This window comes from Petaurus breviceps, unplaced genomic scaffold (genome assembly GCF_028583685.1).
Source record: "Petaurus breviceps papuanus isolate PSGF00001 unplaced genomic scaffold, PetGlider_PUasm1.0 115, whole genome shotgun sequence".
Taxonomy (NCBI): domain Eukaryota; kingdom Metazoa; phylum Chordata; class Mammalia; order Diprotodontia; family Petauridae; genus Petaurus; species Petaurus breviceps.
Window position 1 is genome coordinate 5299729 of NW_027185612.1, and position 13066 is coordinate 5312794.

Genomic DNA, 13066 nt, shown 5'->3' on the forward strand with positions numbered 1-13066 from the left:
TCTCTCTGTCTCTCTCTCTCTCTGTCTCTCTCTCTCTGTCTCTCTCTGTCTCTTTCTCTCTCTCTCTCCCTCCCTCTCTCTGTCTCTCTCTGTCTCTGTCTCTGTCTCTCTCTGTCTCTCTCTCTCTTTCTCTCCATATCCATATATATCTTTCCATCTATATATCTATCTATATCTACACACACACACACGCACACACACACACACACACACACACACACACACACATTGTTCCACCCATTGTTCCTAGTTTTACCTTCTTGGACCAAACAGATCTATCTAGTTACTTTTCCATATTGCAGCCCTTCCAAATACTTGAAATCAGTTCATAGACCCTATCTTTCATTCAAGCCTTCTCTTCTCCAGAGTAAATATTACCATTTTCTTTCATTTATCTTTATATGGCTTGGCTATCTCCTTACTGAGAAATATAAAAGATGCTGCTATTGAGGTTTAGGTTTAGGGGTGCTCAGAATACCCAGGATACAAAAATGCTGACATGCCAGGTCCTGCCCAAATGAATCCAACTCAAGTCTTCTCTCAGTCAAAGAAAAGCAAAGTTTATTAAAGATTCATTATACTAGGTAGGGTCTTAAGGAACCTAGGCATTTGTATGACTGTTGCTAGTGGGCCAGATAGACTCTGAGTCTTTATCAGACTAGCTAAAATCTGAGCACCTTTGTGGAGGCAAGGTGGATTTTATATACAGAAAGACTGTGGGAGGGATATCAGGGTGGTCTAGTAGTTGGGATGATAGGAGGAGGGGCCCAGGGAAGATCTTGAGGAAGAGATTAAGGAGGATATTGATGGGACTGGAGTGATGACTACAGGTCAGATTCCCAGGAACCAAAAGAATGGGATTTTGATAGGATCAAGAGTGGGAAGCAACAGAAGGCAAACGGAAAGGAATAGACAATGGGGGTCTAGGTAAGGTTAAGGGTAACAGATTTGGGCATGAAAAAGCCAGACCAATTGGGAAATTTCAGGAGAAATTCAAGGTGGGGGTTTCCCAGGGCCTATGGACAAATGGTACTCAATTTCTTTTGGGGTAAAGGGGAAAAGTCTCTAGCTTGGGCCCACACGCCATCATTGCTATAAAGTTAAGATAGTATTTTGGATGTAGTGGGGTATTTCTTGGTCCAAGATATGATAGAGAATTTGCAGAAATTCATCAGACTCATTCACCATGATCAGGTATTGATGATTCATATGGATGTGACTGAATGCTTGCATTAGAAGAAACCTCAAATGCAGTTTAAATGCCTTTATATTTTGGGCCCAGAAATTGAAGAATTTAGGGACCTTGGTGCTGTTTCTATTTGTCTATTCATAAAAGACTTAACTTTGGAAGAGAAAGGAACACATAGGAGGCAAATTACTAACCATACATGTTGTAGAAGAGATGAATTTGCTTTTCTGGACCATGGTATAGGACACCAGTGAAATGAACAATTGATAGGGGAGAGAACACTCGTATGAATGCTGGGGAGAACGGATTGGGTAGTATATTCAATACCCTCAGGTTTTGAGGAAGGAGAAATCTACAAATCTGAGTACTCTGCAGGACAGCTGGTTTGATATAAATAGATGTGTCATAAAATGGAAAGGGTGCCCAGTAACTTCCAGGTGAAAATAAGAGCAACTTTCAGTGGGAACAATATTTATTACATCCAACATATGAGAAAAGGTATATGAGGATATTAAAATGATATTTTTCAATACACATTTTGGTTTTAGATCATGATCATTTAGGTCTTGACACTTTTCCCAAACTCTATCCATACTTCAACCAGTGATCCTTTTTTATAGCAAAAGAAAAAAAAAACATACAGTTAAATCAAGTCAGCTGATACATTGGTCACATTACATAGCATATGCACCATTTCACATCTATAGTTTTCACTTCTTCAGTGAGAGGAGAAGGGTGCATTCCCTCATCTCTTCTTTTTTTTATTTTAAGCAATCGGGGTTAAGTAACTTGCTCAAGGTTACACAGCTTTATTTCTGGGTGTGGTGCTAAGTATCTGAGCCCAGATTTGATCCCCAGGTCATCCCAACCCAGGAGCTGGTGTTCTTACTCGCTGTGCTACCTGGCTGCCCCCCTCATCTCTTCTTTAGGGCAAAGAGAGAACATTATGAATATTTACCATTCCACAATAAAATAGTCTTTCCAAATTGTGTCTAGAGAAAGAAAAAGAAGAGATAAGGAGACTTTACCTGAAGAAGATAGCATAAATTTAGCAAATGGCAAAAGAAAAGGAGAACTACACACCTTTTGTTTTGGTTTTCTCTCAAATTCAATAAGCATTTCTAGAGCACCTATTACATTCAGACACTGAACTAGGGATTCAGGATTTAAAGATAATGAAGTAAAGAAAGAGTCCATGCCCTCAAGGAATTCACTAGGTGAAAAACACAAAAATTGAGATAAATATATAAAGTAGAGTAAATACTTAATTTCAATGGTGGCAAGGAGCACTAAAATGAGGGAATCAGGAAAGATCTGTTAAAATAGGTAGTACCTTAACTCTACCTTGAAGGAAGCTAGGGATTCTCCAAGGCTGAAATAAGGAGGGAGTATATCCAGGAATGGAGGAACAGTTCTCCAAAGGTACTGAGGCAAGAAAAGAAATGTTTCCAGAAAGGGAATAGCAAAAGAGTTGATTTGGTTCCAACATATAGTGCATTAGAGAAGTAATGAGCAATCAGTCTTAAAAGGTTGGTTGGAGATGGATTGTGAAGGGTTTTTAAATACCAGGCAGATGAATTTGTATTTTATATTTGAGGCCAAAGAGTACATGAAAACTTCTTGAGTGAAATGATCCAATCCCATTTTCAGAAAGTCGATTTGGCAAATATTTGGAGGATGGACTGGAAGACAGAGGCTAGAGGTTGGGAAACTTGTTCAGAGGCTATTGCCATAGTCCTAGGTAAGAGGTGATAAGATCCTGACCTCAGTGAGTAGGGGAAATAACACTAGAGAGAAAGAGTGCAGGTATGTCATCAAGGAGGATCTCTTTAGTAAAATATAAAGGCTTTAAAATGGCTCTTTTTCATTTTTTAAAATTTCTTCTTTGTGTACAGCTTTGCATATAATAGGTTGGAAGATTTTAGTGCCTTTCCAAATGCATCTCTCCTTAGTTCTACTATTTTATCAATGACTTAGATATAGGAATAGAAGATTTTATTTTAAATTCAAAGAGATACTCCATTTTATTAATGGTAGAAACAATAATCAAAATTTCTTTTGACAGAGCAGAACAATGTACTCAAACTAAGAAAGATGAAATTTAAATGGTACATATAAATGCATATATATAACATATATGTATATTCAAACATATATGTGTATAAATATTTTTAACAATATAAATTGCCTAAGTACAGGACAGAGGATACCTGGCTTGAGGTAGAAAAGGGAAAGCCTAATGATTTTGATAGCTACAAGCTTAATATTAACCAAAACTGTGAAAATAATCTTATTTTGAATCAAAAATAATAAAAATGTCATTCCCAAGTATACAAGGGCTTTCTTGTACTTCATGTTTATCATATGAAATATGTGTTAACAGTGAATTCCTGGCCCTCCATTTTAAGAGGATAAGGATAAATGTAAGGACTGACTCTACGATTTTAGTGATATAGGAAACTCTCATGTGAGGAAACTCTAGCAATGAATGTTGGCCTCTTCTCTGCAACTTATCAACATTAGTCTTATATAAATGTCTTGAGCCTGGAGAAGTTATGCCCAGGATCATACAGCCAGTATGATTCAGAGATGGCACTTAAACCCACACCTTCCTAGTTTTAAAGTTGCTTCTATATCCATTATGCCACACTACTTCTGTTTAAGAGGAGCATTGATGAATTAGAGTGATTCTATAGTAGTATTCCTAGGATGATAAGGGGTTTGGAAATCGTCTTATGGAAAACAGTTGAAAGGGACAGAGATATTCTGCTAAGAGAAACGGAGTCTCATTTTCTTCTTGATTCTGCTATTTAACCAATGACTTAGATATAGGAATAAAAAACTGAAAATATAAGAATAAATGTTTCGAGCAATTTGTTTTTAAAGTTAGGAGGGATATCTCCTTCAATAGTTAACAAAAACAAGATTCAATATTATTTTTTGACAGACTAGAAGAATACACCAATGTCAGGTAAATGAAATTTTACAAGTAAAAGTGAAAGTTCTTCATTTGGGTTAAAATTTTACAAAATTTATAGGAAGGCAGACTTGATTTGATGTGGAAACTACTTATATTTCAACAACTGCAAGTTTAATATGAACCAAAAGTAGAAGGCTTTTTTTTAGAAGCAGCATCAGTCATAGTTTCCAAGTAGTAGGATGTGAAGACCTGATCAGATGAAATCTGAAGTATCATGTTAAATTTTGGGCAGTACATTTTAAAGGGATAGGGATAAGAAATGGATTTGTAACTAATATAAATTATATAATTTATAAAGGGAACTCTCAGGTGAGGCTCTCCTCTTCCAATGCAGGCAAGCATGTATCTCTGCAGCACATATCCTTAGATATTTATCTAAAGCACTAAATCACTTGACCAGGGTCTCATAGTCATAATCTGTCAGAGGCTGGATATGAACTCAAGTCGTCCTGGTTTTGTGGCAATTTCTTTATACCTTGCACCATGTTGCCTCTCTTTCATGGGATAATGGAAAAATTTGGGTGCCTCTAAAAAAGTGTTCCCAGGATGGTGAAAGGTCCAAAAACACATCATATGAGGACAATTGACAGAAATTTGACCTGAAGAAAAGAAAACAACAAAATACCTATTTATTGACTTGAATTGTTATTATTACTCTCTTCAAATCTTTAAGGAGCTGATGGGTGGAAATGGGAGTAACTTGTGCTTTGTTTCCCCAATGTGCAAAACTAAAGTGTAGAGGTTCAATTTAGTAAACCATTATTAAGTAACTCCCAGATGCATTAGAGAGAGACAGATTTCAGTACAATGAAAGGAAGAAGTTAACTAATAGAGTTATATACAAGATAGCATGGATTGCCCTATGAAGATGTGATCTTCGTAGCTCAGAAAGCATTCAAGCAGAGAATGACTGACCATCTGTCAAGGATAATAAAGAGAGGATTCCTGCACTGGTTATAGTGCTATATTCTAGTAAGCTACCTGAAGGCAACAATGGTTTCATTTTCGTGTATTTATCCCCAGTGCCCAGCAGACTATTTTAAATATTGTGTGTACTTGGTCAAACTTTTTTTTTTTAATTGAATTGTGTTTTGGCTGGATGACCTCTGAAGTCCCTTGCAGTTGTCAGATGCTGTTATTTGAGGCTCTGATCTGAACTCAAGGGAACTCTGGCTACCTTCTGTTTCATTATCTCTTGGCATCCAGAAAAACAGGTTGCATTGTCATATGGCTCCAGTGTAATTGTACCTAGTAGAAAATTTGAAAACAGTGGGTCAGCTACTCTAAATATGTTCCAATGAAGTAGGTGGTGTTATCCTACTCATTTCATCACAATTAACTTTCCATTCCTTGCTGACTACACAGAAATAACACTTTGAACAAGCAATTCTGAAAGAAGTAGCTGAGCAGGTCTCAAAAACTGTTCATTGTTTTTATGGGCTGTCTGTTTTTCGAACATCCATTTCCAGGTCCTCTGCTAAGTCTCACTGAGAATTTGACTTAAAAATGCAAAACCAAACTCAGAAATTGGATTTGGACAGAACAATATGTTATGAAGTGGAGAATTTTGGAATCTGGGAAGGATGAGCCAGAGTTCAACCAGAGAGACAAGTACTGTAGAATCAGGTCCACTTGACCTGAAAGCAGCATAGATGATGTCCTTGGTGGACTGACTTAGGGGGACCTCAGTACCCAAAGAATAATTTTCCCAGAGGAACTTTGTTCTAGCTTAAGGCTGTATGTTTAGTGAAAAAGCAATTCTTTTGCTTTTTCACTAAACATAAATACCTACACATCATTTTTAGATATGACATCTTGATAGGAAGGATAGAAACATGAGAATAGTAGGCTCACTAATTTGCATATGTATCTCAGAGGAGATTGTCTCCAAGGCATATATCCTCCCGAGACAAATATTGCCAACTTCATGGTTTTGCCCAGGAGCAACATTTACATAGCATATGTCCCTTTGGTGTTGGGAAACATGCATAAAAATACTTCAGAGCACATGAATTTCCAGAATGGGCTTCTAAGGCTTGATAACTATTGTTTTTTGCTAAGACTGCATGAGACCTTATGTACATTATAGATTTGGGTCCAAGGTCAGCCCTAATCATATTTGAGAATTTAATGAGTTGCTGCTTTCCCCTGCCCATTAATAACTATATATATTTTTTTCTCCATCACTCTATTTTCTGAACCCATGCTACCATTCTGGGTAGAATCCTATTAATTCTCTCTGAGGTGATAACTGGTAAGCTACAGTTTTTAAGTGAAAAAAATGTTTAAAGGAACTACAAGCTATTGCTCAGAATTATGAGGAAACCAAAAAGGCCTAGGGCAGAAGAGTGTGTGTATGTGTGTTTGTGTGTGTGTGTGTGTGTGCGCGTGGATGCATGCATGTGTGTGTGTGTATTAGTACTGCTTATTGAAAGCAAGGACTCTGAAAGAGAAAGGTAGATTGGATGGAGGTGGGGTAGGAAGGCTGAACAACTGATTAAGAGGTTAAAATATTAGAAAAATATTTGAATTTAGGGGCTATAGCTTAAAAATTAGGAATGGACAGGGTCTTGGTTATGGATGGAGTTCATATAATGAAGGCTGGTAAAATACTTGTTTTCTTGGCATCTTACAAATCTCATCAACACAGTTTTCAACCAAAATGGGAGAATGAGGAGGAAAAACTGACTATATCATTGTTCAGGGACTACAGCTAGTACAAAGTAAAAAAAAAAAGCATCAGGGATAGATTATGATTCCCAAGAGATAAAATACAAGAAAGGAACCAGCACTAGAACTCATGATAATAATAGCTAATATTTATATAATACTTGCCTTGTGCCAACCATTGTGCCAGGCACTTTACAATTATTGTCTTATTTGATCCTCATGACACCCTTGGAGATAAGTGCTATTATTATTTCTATTTTACAAATGTGGAAACTGAGGCAAAGAGATTAAATGAGTTGTCTAGGGCAACACAGGTAGGCATCCTAGGTCAGATTTGAACTCAGGTTTTTCTGACTCTAGGCCCAGTGTTCTAACTACTATACCACTTAGCTGCCCCCATGACCTCAGCTAAACATACACAAATGCATTATATAATGGTAGCAAGCAGTGTAAACAGATATCCAGATAAACATGGAGGCAAATTTATCTTTGGCAGCTAAGTGCAAACTCAAGGTGAGCAAGACATGTTCCTGATTTCAATTTTGGCCTCAGACACTTACTAGATGTATAACCCTAAGCAAATCATTTAACTGTTTGCCTCAGTTTCCTCATCTATAAAATGAACTGGAAAGGGAGGTGGCAAACCATTCGAGTATCTTTGCCAAGTAACCCCACAAGCGTCATGGAGAGTTGGCCATGACTGAAATGACTGAACAACAACAATCTGTATCACAAAAACTCTAAATGAAGTCATGAAGGATCAGACTTGATTGAAACAACTGAACAACAGCGACAACAAATTTGTCTTTATGAGTATCACTGACAGCGAAATTAGACTAATTACTATCTGGAAAAGTATGCTTTATTCAAAAGAAAGGACAAAGACATATAACAAATCATATTATAAAGATATAGGCATGAGCGGATATTCAGGAACTAGAGAAAGGATGGGATCATGGGAACACTTGGACAAAGAACAGAGGCAAAACAGAAGTGATATTGCTGGTAAAGGTACAACAGATGACTGGGACAGAAGGAATATGTAAAGTAAGAGTTAGGGAAACAGTCTATAAACTGGACATGGGAGCATCATATAATAGTGATTGAACATGAGAGGCAGCATGCTATAAGAAAGGGTACTGTGCTTGAAGTCAAAGGACTTTGATCTGAAGCCTGGTTCTGCCATTTACTATCTGTATGACTTTGAATGGGCCATTTATCCTCTGTGGGCTTCAGTTTCTTTATCTACAAAATAGTTTTGTTTAACTTAAAGGTCTTTCAAATCCCTTGCTTCTCTAAATGTAAGATCTTGTGATTTTAATTGTCCAGACATCTGTTTGAATGGTACTTCTGCCAAAAGCAGAGTAGTTAGTACTTTGTAGACTTGCCATAACAAAAATTTCTTTCATTTAAATGGTGGATAAAACACAAAAAAGGAGAATGCTTATTCTAGACTTGATTCTCATTCAAAAAGATAAAGTTGTTGCTGAGGTTGATAGGAATCTTGGCAGTTCATGGAGGGAATGCCAATTGTGGAGAGAATCACCAGTCCATCTTAGTATTCATGAAAGAGGAGAGTAGAATTATGCATAATATAGTGAGATCCTTAGTTTAAGGAAAGCGGATTCCAAAATGTTGATGAAAGAAGATGGTAAAGATTCAAGGAGTAAAAATGTACAGTCAAATTGGTCTATGAGGCTGCTCTCAAGAATAAAATTTGGACACAAACTGAAAGACAATGAGAAGAAAAGGAGAAAGCTGTTTAATGAAATAAGGATTGTTACATAGGGAATTCATGGACAGACTTAGATTTTTATCACTTGTACAATTGATGGAAACCAGGGAAGGTAGCTGAAAATGAATATAAAAGCATGGCTTGGTCCTTAATTGGTGTACTGAAGCTCTTAATGACCTGAGACCACTGAGGAATGCTTTTTTTTCTTTGACCTATATAACATAATCCCAAACTGCTACTCTGGGAATTTTCCCAATTTGGGATTAAAAACCACCCACAGTAATGGTACACACATAGATACTCACACATACTCACACAATTCCTCTCTTTATTTGAGACAGAATTTATGATATTGTATGTCAAAGAGAGAGCAAAAATAATTTAAGATCATAGGACAACATTATAATATGAAGAATATACATTAAAAATGCTTTTAATACTTATGGCCTCAAGCAAACCACCTCTCCCTCCCTCCAATTCACAAAAGGCAGAAGATTATTTTATTCCTAGTCTCAGTCCTATGTTCACTCTGTTGAAGCCAGAAACATTGAGACAGCAACTTGCTGATCACTAAGAGAATGCTGCAAGTCAATTGCTACCACAAAAATGCTATGTTTTGAGATTTTGAAGCTACATGAACCATGCTCCTGCCAGAGGAAAGGAAATGTCTACATTCATTGCAAGAAAGTACACCACATTGAGTCCTAAGTCAATCATTAGCATGGGTGATGAAACCTTTTGTACTTGAATCAGGAATGCTATACTTGTACCCAATATCTGACCTTGCCACAGGATTGGAGAAAAAAACTTCTAATATATTCCAAATGTCCCAACATTATCTAGAATCCCAGGCCATTTTCTTTTTTTTCCTGATCTGAGCTTTAACCTTGATATTTCCTACTCCTGCATCCTCTTAGACCAGGCTTTTTTTTCTAGCACAGCTGGCTAAGTCTGTGCTGATGATATGCTGGAAATATGCTCTAATAGCAGCTTCTACAAAACAAAGTCCAGAAAAACCTGCAGTTCATGTCTGTTCATGTACACTCTTTATAATGGTGAGAGAAGGGGGGGGGTCAAAGACAGTAGGAATATTACTCAAGGTGAGTTTAAAAATTATAGTGGCTGATGGAAAAAGGACAGAATCATTCAAAGCTTATTTTATTTCTCTTTTCCCTGCCAAGGTGAATGATCCTTGGGCTGAAAAAGATAGAATGAAAATGGTTAACAGGGAATTGTTATCCACGATAAATTAGGAGAAAACAAGAAAATAACTAGTTGCCCTTGACAAGTAAGTTAATATATGAAACTTCATTCCATGGTACTAAAAGAAAGCTTAGATAAGATTGCTAAACCATTGTTTGTGATCTTTAAAAGATTTTTGGAAAGTAGGAGAGATTTAACAAAATGAAAGAAGAAAATGTCCCATTTAAAATAATGGAGAAAAAAGCTCAATTTTAATACTTAATAAAAGCTTTAATACCTGAAAAAATTCTTGAAAGTATTATTAAAGGGGTGGTTAGTTTTATATAGAAAAAGAAGTGATAACCATAAAAAAAACAAGGATTTTTTTTTTCAGACAGGGAGTAGACCAGATTAACCCCATTTCTTTTCAAGAGGGTTACTAGATTGATAGACATGAGAATACTGTCATGGACATAGTTTATTTAGAGTTCAACAAATCTTTTGATGAAATCCCTCATGCTGTCCTTAGGGAGAAAAAAAATTAAAAGTTAAGAGCCAGATGGTAATATAGTTTGAAAGATTTAGAAGGAATTAAATAATAGGACCTGAAGATTAGTCATCAGTGAATTGATATAAAAGTGGAATTTAGTCTCCATTGGAATAAATATGGCATCTTCCCTTTTCCCTGTGCTATTTGAAATTTTTATTAATTACTTTTACAAAAACAAAGACAGAAAGCTTATCAAATTTGTAGATGATACAAAATCTGAGATGCAGATGCAGAAATCACAAGGTGGAGAAGAGTCAGTATCCAGAAAAATCTCAGCAGCTAAGATCATTGGGACAAATCTAATAGGATGAAATTTATAAGGAGTCAATCCTATACTTGTGTTTAAAAAAGTAACTTAACTATTTGCTGAAATCCCATTTCATTTGAAAAGATCTGAGACTTTTAGTTGAATGCATGGTCAGTATTAATTCACAATAATTAAAGCAGTCAAAATAGGTAATACAATCTTGGATAACATTAATAAAGCAGATATACTACATCAAGGGACCTGATCGTTATACTATAATATTATACCATAGTTCATGTTTATCTGGAGAACTATGTTCTTTCTACCTTCCATATTTTAGAAAGGACATCCATAAGCTTGAGAAGAACGAATAGAGTGATTCTAGAACATGATTGTCATAGAGACAAAAGAGAATAGTTGTCTCCAAGTATTTGAAGTGCTATCATGTATAACAGAGTTTGGAGTTGTTGTGTTTGGTTCCAAATGTCAAAACAAAGGGAAAGTTGATCAAGTTTTAGGTTGGTTTGATATGAGGAAAAACATTCCTAATAATCAGAATACTCCTGGAATGGAATGAGATGTGTCGGAAGGTTGTAGATTCTTCCTTACTACACAAACTCAAGGAAAGGTCAGAAGGCTATATGTTAGGAATGATGTGGAGTTGCTTTTTGTTTTTTTTAAATGTATGAATGGTCTCTGAAATCCTTTCCTAATCTGAAATCCTCTCATTTTGTGATTTTTATTTTTGCTGATAAGATTTTAAAGTCTGGCCACCCTTATGTTTACTTTAAATAAGAAAATCTTAAGGGTCAAAGAGTTTTCAATTTTCAAGAAGTCATGTTCTTTTTTTTTTAAATATTTGGGGTTTTTTGCATCATTCATTTCCACAAGATTTTGAGTTACAAAATTTCTCCCCATTTTTCCCATATCCACCACTCCAAAACAGAGATCCCACAGGATATCCCCTCCCCCAGTCTTCTCTCTGTTATATTTCCCCCTACCTCCCTTAGACTTTCCAGTAGGGCATTGTGGATCTCTATGTCCCAGTGACTGTATATCTTATTTCCCAGTTACATGTAAAATAATAATAATATATATTTTAAATATTTGATTTTAAACCTTTGAATTCCATATTCCTTTGCTACCTCCCTTGTCCCCCATCCTTACTGGGAAGACAAGCAATTCAACATAGACTGTACATGTGTAGCCATGCAAAACATTTCCATAGTGTATATATTGTGAAACACTGACTATATTTCCCTACATCACATCCCACCCCCCACTTGTTCTATCCTCTACTTTTATCTTATCCCTTTTCAAAAGTGGCTGCTTCCAACTTCCCTCCCCCCACCCAGCCTGCCCTCCCTTCCATAATCCCACCTCTCATCTCCTTCCCCCCTACTCTCCTGTAGGGTGAGATAGCCTATTTAGTGTGTATGTCATTCCCTCCCTATGCCAAATTCATAGAGAATAGGGTTGACTCATTACCTTTTGCCTTCCTGTTCTTGCCCTCCATTGTAACAGTTTTACCTTGCCTCTTCTATATGAGATAATTTGCCTCATTCTATCTCTCCCCATCTCCTCTCATTATATTCCTCTCTCACCTCTTAATTTCACCTTTTAAATATCATCCCTTCCTATTCAACTGGTCCTGTACCCTCTGTCTATGTATACCTGTACACATATATACATTCTCACAAATGCATTCATATGCCCATATACCCCCCATATGTAGACATATATATGTATGTATACATAGATAGATAGATATAGATACATTTCTATTCCCTTCAACTAATCTCATACTGAGAAAAGTTTCATAAGTTACAATTATCATTTTTCCATTTATGGATATAAGTAGTTCAACTTTGATAAGTTCCTTATAATTTCTTTTCCCTGTTTACCTTCTCATGCTTCTCTTGCTTCGTGTATCTGAATGTCAAATTTTCTATTCAACTCTAGCTTTTTCAACAAGAATGCTTGAAAGTCCTCTATTCCACTGAATGACCATATTTTCCCCTGAGACATGATACTCAGTTTTTCTGGGTAGGTGATTCTTGGTTTTAATCCCAGCTCCTTTGACCTCCAGAATATCATATTCCAAGCCCTTCTATCCCTCAGTGTAGAAGCAGCCAGATCCAGTGTTATCCTGATTGTGTTTCCACAGAATTCAAAGTATTTCTTCCTGGGTGCTTGTAATAGTTTCTCCTTGATCTGGGAATTCGAGAACCTGACTATAATATTCCTAGGAGTTTTCTTTCTGGGATCTTTTTTCAGGAGGTGACTGGTGCATTCTTTCAACCTCTATTTTGCCCTCTGGTTCTAAAAAATCAGGGTAATATTCCTTGATAATTTCTTGAAGGATGATTTCTAGGATCTTTTTTTGATCATGGCTTTCAGGTAGTCCAATAATTTTAAAATTATCTCTCCTGGATCTATTTTCCAGGTCAGTGATTTTTTCAATGAGATATTTCACATTGCCTTCTATTTTTTTTTTTCATTTGTTTGGATCT

General features: G+C 36.3%; 1 pseudogene; it reads right to left on the bottom strand.

The window, feature by feature from the left end:
- Nucleotides 1-4654, bottom strand: part of LOC138158650 (ras GTPase-activating protein-binding protein 1 pseudogene) — a 7364-nt pseudogene extending 2710 nt beyond the window's left edge.
- Between the last annotated feature and the right edge of the window lie 8412 nt (nt 4655-13066).